The sequence below is a fragment of the Myotis nattereri genome (genome assembly GCF_964212035.1).
Source record: "Myotis nattereri genome assembly, chromosome: 21".
NCBI classification, from domain to species: Eukaryota; Metazoa; Chordata; class Mammalia; order Chiroptera; family Vespertilionidae; genus Myotis; species Myotis nattereri.
Genome location: NC_138097.1, coordinates 13,584,074 through 13,596,471, shown reverse-complemented (window position 1 = coordinate 13,596,471; position 12,398 = coordinate 13,584,074).

Below are 12,398 nucleotides of genomic sequence, written 5' to 3'. Positions count from 1 at the left end.
AAGCCTAATATGCTAAGTGTCCGGTCATCCATTCAACAAATCAAAGTGTAATATGCTAATGATATGCTAAGGCCGCTCAACCGCTTGCTATGACATGCACTGCCCACCTGGGGGCAGACGCTCTGACTGGTAGGTTAGCTTGCTGCTGGGGTCCAGCCAATCAGGACTGAGTGAGATGGGCTGGAGCCCTCCTGTGGTCCCTCCCCGGCTGGCCAACCTCCTGTGTCCCTCCCCAGCCCCAATCATGCATCGGTGGGGTCCCTCAGCCTGGCCTGAGCCTTCTCGCAGTCCAGGCCGAGGGACTCCCCCTCCCTCCCTCCCCAGTGCGCAAATTTCATGCACCGGGCCTCTAATATTATTATAAACATTAATCTAGGTGTCTCTACCTCATTTGGTTCTACTATAAAATGGGAATAGCATTCCTCAGTAGGAAAACTTTTCATTACTGTATATGTTAGGAGTTCACAGTGCAAGGACAGCATTAGGTGATTGCTCTTATTCTGTGGAAGCTTCCAGGGTGGGGGACTAACCTCGATAATGTATAAAGGGAACCGATTCTGAATATCAGATTAAATTTGCTCTCGTACTTTCCTGTGATTTTCCTCCCCTCCCCCCCCACCTCATCCAGACAGCATTGTATTTCATACATTGTGTTGAAGTCTCTTCCCTGTGTGAATGCTGGGTTACCTCCCCCGCCCTGTATCTCTTAACAAGCTCCTTGGTGCCGCTGGAATTAATGCTTCCTGTCGCCTTAAATAATGTGACATTGAAATACATTTTTTTAATGTGCTGGCATTTAACATGCCACAATATTTCAGTTATTTTACATTCATTTGGGTGCTCTCGTGTTATTACAGCTGTTATGAAATTCTGACAAAGAGATGCATTTCGTTCTTCTGTTCCACCATAATTGCTTTTTGCTGCATCTCTGAACCGTAACCATGGCGATCGGCAACATTCATCAGAGGACCTCTTGTTATTTCCCTCGTGTGGATGAAAAACAAAGTGGTATAAATACTCAGAGAAGTTTTTAAAAGGCAGCTTCTTTCTTTCTTTCTTTCTTTCTTTCTTTCTTTCTTTCTCTCTCTCTCTCTCTCTTTCTAATTTATTTCTTTGTTTTATGTTTTCCTTCTTTCTTTGATTTTATTCCTTTTCTTTTTTTTTTTTAAATTTTCATATGTGGTCTACTGAGGGGAAATTAAGCTGCATGGCTAGGGATTTCTCATTTATTTTTTTATTTTTTAATGAGAAATTATACAGGGCCTTTCTGTGGGAAGCACGGAGAGAAAATGAGAAATTAAGTCAGTGCCTTCAGGAAGACGGAACTGCTGTCATCAGGAATAAAAAAGGAAATGAAAGGTTTAGTCTTTTCTAAATTTGACTCGTTACAAACAAGTTCTTGTTGGAGCTGCTTAATGCGGAATACCATTACCATATTGGAACAGTTTTGTGGACTTGTTCTTCCTTTTCGGTGGGGGGGTTGAAATTACCGTGCCCTGGTTGCACTGTAAGTTGCTGTCTTCCTGGCAGTTGAGGAGGAAGTGGGAGGTCAGCCCCAGCTCATTCATCTGCACGCTTCCCATCTCTTCTCCATCATGCAGTGTAATCATGGGCATGCCATCCACGCCTGTCACCAATATCCACTCTATTTGGTGAGAAGCAAGGCACGTTGGCTCACCCTCAGTGAAGCAGATCATCCAAGGGTATGATGCATTGGGGCAGAGTCATCAGGGGGTATGTCCACGACTTCCTGGTTCCTCTCCCATCAGATGACTTCTTCCCAGACTTCCTTGTTCCCTTCTGTGGATGACTTCTAGAAGACCAGGCCTAGAAGTTTCTTGGACAGGCCTAGGTATGCCTCACTCCTTCACCCCCGCATCCATGCCATTGGCAAGGCCTGTTAAATGCACCTTCAAAATGCATCCCATTCCTACCAGTTGTCAGCTTCTCCACCTCATCCTCTTCCTCAAAGGACTATCAGTTTTGTCTGCATCACTGCCTGGCCTCCATCCTTCCTACTCTCCGACAGCCCATTGCAAACCCCACAGTGCAAACCCAGTGATCCTGTGGAACGTCATTAATTCGATTATGTTGTTCTCATATCCTACACTCTCCAGTGACTTCCCCACTGTGCTGAAAAGCCAAACTTCGCACCACAGTCAACAGGTGCTACTCGCTTAGACCTCTGTCCCTCACTCCGACCGTCCTGTCTCCTCCTCCAGAGGCCCACCAACACTGGGACTTTCTCGTACTCTCCGTTGAGGCATTAGTGCCCAGAGTAGCACCTGGGAGATTTCAGAAATCCTTCAATCTTGTGGATGCTTCTTAGGCTTCCATGGAGAATCTGTTTTATCAAAAATGGAGAAACGAAGGCTCTAGGTCAGTGGTTGGCAAACTCATTAGTCAACAGAGCCAAATATCAACAGTACAACGATTGAAATTTCTTCTGAGAGCCAAATTTTTTAAACTTAAACTATATAGGTAGGTACATTGTTATTCACTTCATTAGGGTCCTCCTAAGGCTTAGGAAGAGCCACACTCAAGGGGTCAAAGAGCCGCATGTGGCTCGCGAGCCGCAGTTTGCCAACCACGGCTCTAGGTTCACAGAAAAACAACAATATTGCAACAGTTGGCTCCACTCTAGAGTAAGACCTGGGTTGAGAGAGCAAGCTGACAAATGACGTCGGTAGGGCCCTCTAGCCCCCTGTCAACATGCTACCCCTTTGACAGTCCCTGAGAGAAGATGTCCATTAGCTTTTAGTTCATGAGATGATCCAGTGTAGCAACCTGCCTTCTCCTGGCTCCCAGTCCCTATGAGTCAAGGATGGAAGTCAGTGGCTTCAGGTTAGGACCTTCATTTCCTTGGACTCACAAGTAGAGGCATGGAATTTTCCAGATGGGTTTTCTAGACTCTAATACAGCGGTTCTCAACCTGTGGTTCGTGACCCCTTTGGGAGTCGAGAGACCCTTTCACAGGGGTCGCCTAAGACCGTCGGAAAACACATATAGCATATCATATATTGACTTGACGATTCATAACAGTAGCAAAATGACAGTGATGAAGTAGCAACGAAAATAATGTTATGGTTGGGGGTCACCACAACATGAGGAACGGTATGAAAGGGTCGTGGCATGAGGAAGGTTGAGAACCACTGCACCTCAGGGTCTCAGGCTTTGCCTCTTTTTCTGACATCCCCGAACTGAAATCCTAATTTGAGTTCCCACCTTCCTTGCATTGGACCAAATTTACGAATAACTCCTTCCAGGTAGAGACTCTTCTTCACCTCCATGCCCCTGATTGACCCGGATACTAAAGCAAGGTTCATGTTTACCCCCAGATAATCTCCAACGCTGCTTCTTAAGCCACGTCAACCATGTGTCAGGTCGCCCTCGATAGGTTGGTATTCAGGATGAAAGCAATTTGGCTCTCTGGGAAACAGAGGCCTCACCACAAAAAGATAAACCCTGTCCTTGTTCATATTCGAAGGAAAGGTGGTTAGATCGCTTCTTCACAATATTAAATCCTCAGGGTCAGCTTGCTTTTCTCAGTCAAACTAACCCTCTATCCCAGGGGTCCTCAAACTTTGTAAACAGGGGGCCAGTTCACTGTCCCTCAGACCGTGGGAGGGCCGGACTATAGTTTAAAAAAAAAACTATGAACAAATTCCTACGCACACTGCACATATCTTATTTTGAAGTCAAAAAACAAAACGGGAACACATACAATATTTGTATTTGCATGTGGCCCGTGGACCGTAGTTTGAGGACCCCTGCTCTAGAGCAGTGGTTCCCAACCTTCCTTTGGCCACGCCCACCTAAGCATCTCTAACATCCTTATGCACCCCTCCCACCCCCCGTGACATATAGTTCTTATTATTCAAAAGGTGAGCTCCTAGTCACGTGGAGGAAGCCTCAAAGGCCACGAACTTGGTCTAAACAAGCTTCCAAAGAACATGGCATCCATGAGAGAGAAAGATAAAAGAACGAAAGGACAGTAGAGGGACTGAGGAAGAAATCACTAAGGAATTATTAAAATAATAATACGAAGTGATATGAGAAAAATAGCAAATAAAGTTTCAAAACATAGAGAACTGAAATGCATAAATATGTCACAATATATATTTAGAGACTGTATAGGAGACCCCTAGAACCATACGAAATGCAAAAAAAAAATCACGGTTAATAACTCATTCTTGAATCGCTCCCCTTAAAAATCAAATTGCCCCCCTGTGAGGTGTGTGCCCCAGGTGGGGAGCCACTGGTCTAGACAAAGAAGGGCCAATGCATTCCTTCTAATTTGCAAACTCTGATCAGCTATTCGTGGCTATTGGAGTGTAGTCTTGAGAGTTCCAATGTCATGTTTGGGCTCAGGGGGCACGTGTGCTTTGGTCAGGCATGAAAGCTACTAGGAATTTCACGCACTCCTCCTTGTCCTTTTTTCAAACAACCTTTCTCTGGATGAGGTTGACAACCCCCTGCTTCCCAGTTCCCTGGGCTCCTGGCCCAAGATCTCTCTGAATTTACTGACTCCCGATTTCTCAGAAGCAGAAGAGACAGCCTGTGAAACGCACTACTGCCAGTTGCCAGAGCACAGGCTCATTTCCTGGCTCAGACAACTGTTTGAAACCCATATAGGACACCTCGTGTTTTATTTTAATTTCCCCTTCTTTGGTTTCTGGCAACACAAAGCAGAGGATCGGGGGGCGGGGGGCATGGAGTGGATCACAAGCCATCGAGCGCTGCCCCGGCTGTTGCCTTCCCAGCACACAGGGAGGCACCATGTGGCGTGAGGCGTTCATGTGTAAGGTATGGAGTCTGTAAGATTGTACCCTAAAATTTTAAAAATTTAATTACAAGGCAGCATCTGTGAACCTTTTGCTGGAAGCCACTTTTTTTTTGTTTTTGTTTTTCTCCTGACAAGTGGTCCCAGCTCTGTGGCCCATGATTCCCCCTCCCAGCATGTCAGAGTTTGTAAATTTATTTAACAAGCTACTGATACCGGTTTCAATGCATTGAAAGGTAGGTAAGGTAGAGCCACTTCGCTCTCCATAGATTCTCTCAGCCGCCCTGCTTTCCTCTCTATCCCCTCTTCCCAGAAACTGTGCATCGAAGCTGGATATGGGCTTCTGAGGAGGGCATCCGCCTGCTAAGCCCTTCCTATCCCACCCTCTGCTTGAAACAACAGCGTCCCCTTCAGCAGCCAATTCGGGGAGCCATGGGTAAAAAGAATTTCATTCCAAGTGGGAGCTGTTTTATCAGGTGCAAAAATAAAACATCCTGCCTGGCACATGGTGGTGTTACATTTTCATTTTTCTGAGCTGGTTGGGCAGAAGTTGAATAAGAAGACAAGATGTGAGGCAATACCGCAGCCAGTAGTGCCATTCTCAGCCAGAGGCATCTGGGGTTTATTGAGGGTCTGAGCCATCGGCGTTCATGGCCGAGAGGTTAGTTGAAGATGGGGGGCTGTTAAGTACAGGTGGGCTGTCGGGGGTCCGGAACCCAGTGGTGTGTGGGAGCAAAAAGAAGCATGTGGCGGCGGACTGGATATGACGATCAACTGGGTCTGGGTCCATGAAATGAACACAGGAGGACAAGAAGAGGTGGGCACTGAGCTTGCAGTTTTGAGAACCAAGAATCAAGTTGTTGTTGTTTTTTAATATATTTTATTGATTTTTTACAGAGAGGAAGGGAGAGGGATTAGAGAGTTAGAAACATCGATGAGAGAGAAACATCGATCAGCTGCCTCCTGCACACCCCCTACTGGGGATGTGCCCGCCACCAAGGTACATGCCCTTGACCGGAATCGAACCTGGGACCCTTCACTCCGCAGGCCGACACTCTATCCACTGAGCCAAACCGGTCAGGGCAAGAATCAAGTTAGATAACCAGCAAAGACGAAGGCACAGACCTGGCCTGGAAGTAGCCTGAGGAGTAAGGTGTAGAGGGTATAGATTAGAAAGGCAGGGTCACAGGGCTTTGGGGACGTGACTGAGAAGGGGCTGTGATTGCGTCCTCCCCAAAAGACGGGGAAGCTCTAACACTCAGTCCCAGTGAAGTGGATCTCATTTGGACACAGAGTCTGGGGTGCATGTGAGTCAGCCTTGCGCCTTATCACGGCTTCTCCACGATGATTCTCCTTCCGTTTCCTCCCTAAACCTCTGGTGCTTTGAGGCTCCATCTGCTTGTCTAGACTTCCCCCTCTTCCTCCCCATTTCAACGTTAACTGTCCTCCTGGTCCCTCCTCTGCAAACACTGACCACTTCAGAGACTGGCGTCCAGCCTCCCCTTTCATCTTACATCCTTCCCATTCACCAGTGAAAATCCTGGCCTCGCGACCTTGACCTTATCTTTCTCCCAATGATGTTCTCATCCTCCCCACCTCAGCTGCCCACATCCGCTCTCACACCCTGCACCCTATTAGTGGAGCCTTCTGAAATCACCAATCCAAACAGCTGACTTTCCTAAAGTCACCCTACAGTGGTGGTTCTCAACCTTCTGGCCCTTTAAATACAGTTCCTCATGTTGTGGTGGCCCCCAACCATAACATTATTTTCGTGGCTACTTCATAACTGTCATGTTGCTACTGTGATGAATCGTCATGTAAATATCTGATGTGCAGGATGGTCTTAGGCGTCCCCTGTGAAATGGTCGTTCGACCGCCAAAGGGGTCGCGACCCACAGGTTGAGAACCGCCACCCTATAGACTCTGACAAGTCCATCGACTGCAGCATTTTGCCAAACCTTGATCCCTCCCCATGCTCTCCGTCAATTAGCCTCTCTTGTACTCAGTGTGTTTGCATCCTGCTCCATGGAGGCAAGCATTCTATTGCAAACATGCCTATCTCCTTGCCTCTTGGCCCATTCGGCGTGAGCAAAAACATCTCAGTCCAGAGAGAGCCCAGCCACTTGCGTTCTCCATCTCACATCCATCCCCCAAATTAAGCCCTACTGGGGGATGAGAATCACACAATTAAGCAGATTAGAATCATTATGAATTCATAATCTTTTAATCACCTGCCTCAGCTGGGCTGTCATTAAAGTCTAGCAAACATTCTATTTCTCTCGTCAGCTCCTACCTCACTATCCTATCAAAGGAAGACCCATCTGCCCGTGCTCTGGCTGCCAGAGACAGCACTGCCTTATTATTCCCTTCCTACCCAATATCTTAATGATCTCCCCGACTTTGCCACCTCCCCTTTAGTATATAAGCTAGCCTGATACTCTCTCATCTTTGAGAACCAACTCGCATGGAAACCAGAATCCTTCCTTGGGCCCCACATCACCCCAGTTACCACCATTTCACTCTACTCACCTTCATGGGCACGTTTCTCAAGAGCTTGTTATGTGTGCTACCTCCACATCACCACCTCCCGATCATTGGCGATCTGCTGAAGTCTGCTCCTACCCCTGCCGCTGCCCCAAAGTCATTGGCACTCTCCCCGTTCTTGGACCCAATCATGAGAGAATGTTACCGTCCCCATGTTGTGGTGGCTATGGGGGTTGTGGCTCTGTTTCGTGTCTCATTCCAGGGTGCACGCTGCTAGGCAGCCCCTCTCTGGGACAGAACATCCTCCTGGCAGAAGGAAAAATGCAAGAGCCAATTGAGCAAAGGCTCTTATGCCTTCTGTTGACTCTCTTTCCTTCACATTGGCCCAATGAAGTCCATGCATAACCAGGCCCAACATCAATGGAGTGTGACTATACCCTCTTAAGAGTGGTGGGGGCAGGTAGGACTCTGCTAGACATATAGTGATGGGCAAGAATGTATAATTCTCTTAGGGGAAAGGGAGGGCAAATCCATCTGCCATGATGATGTGAATTCCTTGAGTCTCCCTTATTTCCTTATTCCATCATGTATGTTACTTATTCCATCATGTATGTTACTTATTCCATCATGTATGTTGTTGCTATCACTCACCCCCATACCTTCTTGGACGTCATGTAAAGGCATTCAAACACTTGATTATGTGCCATTTCCATCACGTAGGTGCTCATCCTTGGTTAACCTCCTCGACATATTTTTTTTCTATTCCTATGATTGTTGTGATTGACGAATCAAGGGGAAGCGAACAGCAATATTATTGACTGAGTCCACTGTGTGGCTATAACTTTACGAGGCTCTCACTGCTGTCGTCTTTCTTCAACATTTTGTTGACGTCAGAGTGCATATGTTCGTGATCCATTACAATCACCGCCACCTTTCTCTTTCTCTGTGTCTCTACCACTGTGTCTTCATTTCAATGGATGGAATTGTCTTTGGATATAGGAAGATATTTCAAGCTTTGTGATTTGAGATCACAGTTCCTTGCTATCTCCAAATCTCCAAATGTACCCCCCCCCTTACTCCTTTATCCTTCATAGCACGAGGAGAAGTGTTTTTCTCTTTGGACACATCCACGTCTCATTCGTGTGCACTCCCTTGTGACAACATTATAGCCTTATTGTATTCCACTTAATGCTCTTCGCGGAGAATGCCTTAATGCCTGGTGTATGGAGAAATACAGATAAATAATGTGACTTTATTTTCCCAAAGACAACCGTGTGTCAGATCGAATACAACAGATGGGGATTTATTCCTCCGTTTAGCTTTTTAGGCTTGCTTATCTTTCAGAGTCATTTGAATCGAGACGAAAGACACATCCTTATTTGATTGTTAGGCAATCCGGTGCTATTTATTGTGTGTACGTTGGTGTGGGGTAAAAGTGCACTGTTGTTGAAAGGCTAATTAATGTCACATGGAGGGCCTATTAATTTTTTCGATAAATCGCCAGCGTGTCCAGCCAGTTGTGTACATTGAATAGGGAGAGTCCGTTCTACAAGTCTGTCTCCAGACGTTGTGGTCATGGCGGTTGTAGTTTATGCACTGGCCCTGCCTTTGTTACCAGAATCCTGGAGATAAATCTCAAATTCAACGCGGGGTTCTGGTAGAAGGGTTGGGTCAAAAGAAGGGTGTGGGTTTTGTAGCACAGACTACAGTTCACAGGCAGAGTATGGTGGGAATTATTATTATTATTTTTTATTTTTCTGGATGGTTGCCGGAAGCCGGTCCATCCTTGCTGCTTGACACAGTCGCTGCAGGATAGAAACATCTGCACAGCATATGTTTCAAGGGACCTGGCGTATATAGCATACTGTTCTTAATATGTTTTGCTCCCCTTAGCGCTGTGTGTTTTAACCAAGGTCACCTCTCCGAGAAAGGTTGTTTCCCCAGGTAGGGATTTTTCCCTGAAGTTAGGGAGGGGATGAAACTCCTTAACTAAGTGCCAGGCGGGTAGTTAATCACTTTAACTACAAACAATCATGCTTAAGCTACATAATCTTTACTCCCTGGAATGGAGATAAGAAACACCCTAACCTTTGGAATAGAAATTGACAGGATTAAAATCAACTGATATAAATACGGATGTAACAAGACAATAAATGGCAGAACCTCTCTGGAGATCCAGACCAGAACTTGGCTGGAGATCCTGGCTGGAGATCCTGGCTAGGCTGCTGATCAACTGAACACTGTCTCCGTGTCCTTCCTTCTTCGCCGACTCCGTCTACGCCTTTGGGAACCCCTGGACCTGCTGGTTTGCTTTGTATTATTGAAAAGTGAATCACTGATGTTGCATGTCAACATAATGTTGGTAAAGAAGCATTTTACAGCTTTTTGAAGCCAGAAATGATGAGTATTTCTTCCATGCTTGACCCTAAAGACCAGCACTTGTAACGTCGGTTTCCTTTTCTTGTCTCTCATTGTCATACCATCGCGAGCAGAGTCAAGCTTCTTCCTGGGACATATGAGTTGCCCGTTGAGAAGAGAGATGGGAGGGAGGTCAGGGACAAGATCATTACAAATTTCAGGTAAAATCGCATATTTCCCAGTGACTAGTTTTCCTCTTCAGATGTCATGAACAGACAGTGGAAGGGATGGAAGGGAGAAGATGGTGTCTTATACTTTCAGGAGTTTTACCTGTTTCAAAACCTAGTACAGTGCTTAGAACATGGTAGAGTCAACAGGTACTTGTCGGATGAATGAATGAAAAGGTATGCTAAAGAAATACAAATGGCCCTAACCAGTTTGGCTCAATGGATAGAGCGTCGGCCTGCAGACTCAAGGGTCCCAGGTTTGATTCTGGTCAAGGGCATGTACCTTGGTTGCGGGCACATCCCCAGTAGGGAGTGTGCAGAGGCAGCTGATCGATGTTTCTCTCTCATCAATGTTTCTAACTCTCTATCTCCTTTCCTCTCTGTAAAAAATCAATAAAATATATTTTAAAAAAAAGAAAAAGAAATACAAATGGCACTTGTGGAACACTGGCCGCAAGAATTAAAAGCAGGTTAAATTTTTGACAAAGTACATTACTATAAAGTAACAACAACAACAATAATAATAAACTTTAGTAAAACGGTGGTCTTTCACTTTTTAAGTAAAGCCTATCAAGAAGGGAGAGAGGTGTTTAGGGAAGATGTAGAAAGGCAACAGGGAACAGGTAAGACATTAAACTGGCAAACCCTGGGGGTGGCATGAAGAAAAGAAAAAAAGAAAGAAAGAAAATTATCACAAAAATGAGGGCTACACTGTCAAAAACATAAGGGGAAAGATGCCTTGCTGAAAACACATAAACAAAGATGAGTCCAGATTAAAATGAACAATATAAAGGAGAGATGAGTGAAGATTTAAAAGGAGGAGAGAAAACAGGAATAAATAAAAATATAAGAAGAAGATCCAGTCCACGTATTGGTGTTTCTAAAAAAGGAAGCTGAGTTAATGGAAGAAATAAAAATGGTTGGAAGAGAAATATTTTTACATATCCCATGAGTAAAATAAGCCTGAATCTATAGATTTAAGAAGCACCCAGTGCCTAGAAACGTGATTCACATAGAACAACCCAACAACAAGATATATACTGATAAAGTTACTGCACTTCAATGAGAAAAAAATATCTTTTGGAAATCCAGGTAAAACTGATCCAGTCCCTATCAAAGAGAGAAAGTCAGACTGGCCTAAGGGTTCTTATTCTCTTTCTGCCTCTCTCTGCGCCCCCCCCCCCCCAACCCATCCCCCATCCCTATATATGCTCACAACCATACTCTACTTCAGTGATGGTGAACCTATGACACGCGTGTCAGAGGTGACACGCGAACTCATTTTTTTGGTTGATTTTTCTTTGTTAAATGGCATTTAAATATATAAAATAAATATCAAACATATAAGTCTTTGTTTTACTGTGGTTGCAAATGTCAAAAACTTTATATATGTGACATGGCACCAGAGTTAAGTCAGGGTTTTTCAAAATGCTGACACGCTGAGCTCAAAAGGTACGCCATCACTGCTCTACTTAATTGTGGCCAAGGATGGACCATATATACAATGGTAATCCCATCCTATATCATAAAAGGCTAATATGCAAATGGCTGAATGGTGGAATGACCTGTCACTATGATACGCACTGACCACCTGGGGGCAGACGCTCAACGCAGGAGCTGCCCCCTGGTGGTTAGTGTGCTCCCACAGGGGGAGCGCTGCTCAGCCAGAAGCTGGGCTCATGGCTGTTGAGCACAGCAGCAGTGGTGGGAGCCTCTCCTACCTCTGTGGCAGTGCTAAGGATGCCCGACTGCCGGCTTAGTGGGCCTAAGCCGGCAGTCGGACATCCCCCCAGGGTTCGCGGACTGCGAGAGGGCACAGGCCAGGTTAAGGGACCCCCCCACCCCCAAGTGCACAGATTTCGTGCACTGGGCCTCTAGTATATTATACTGGAGCTGAACAGTTCCTATCCCCTAGTGCCATCATAGTCTGTAGCACAACACATGACTCACGTATTTGTGGTGATGCTGATATAAGAAAAAACCTACAGGGCTGTCAGTCCTATGAAAATTCAGGTACACAAATACTTAACCATTGTGCTGCATGACAATGAAACAACGTTGTTCTGGAGCAGCGGTTCTCAGCCTGTGGGTCTTGACCCCTTTGGCGGTCGAACGACCCTTTCACAGGGGTCGCCTAAGACCATCCTGCATATCAGATATTTATATTACGATATAAATATCAGTAGCAACATGACAGTAGCAACATGACAGTTAGGAAGTAGCCACGAAAATAATGTTATGATTGAGGGGTCACCACAACATGAGGAACTGTATTTAAAGGGCCAGAAGGTTGAGAACCACTGGGCTAAAGCATCAACATCGCTGACAGTGAGGCTGGGAGTGGTGGTGGAGGGAGGAGAAGGACAGGAGAGCAGCCCAAAGCAAAGAGCATGCACGCCACAAGTTCCTGGACAAGCAGCCCGGGGCTTTTGTAGCGTCCCAACTTGGTTTCCATATATCTCACTTGGTTTGTAAGATTAAGGTTAAAAGAAAGAGGGGAGCCCTATCCGGTTTGGCTCAATGGATAGAGCGTCGGCCTGCAGACT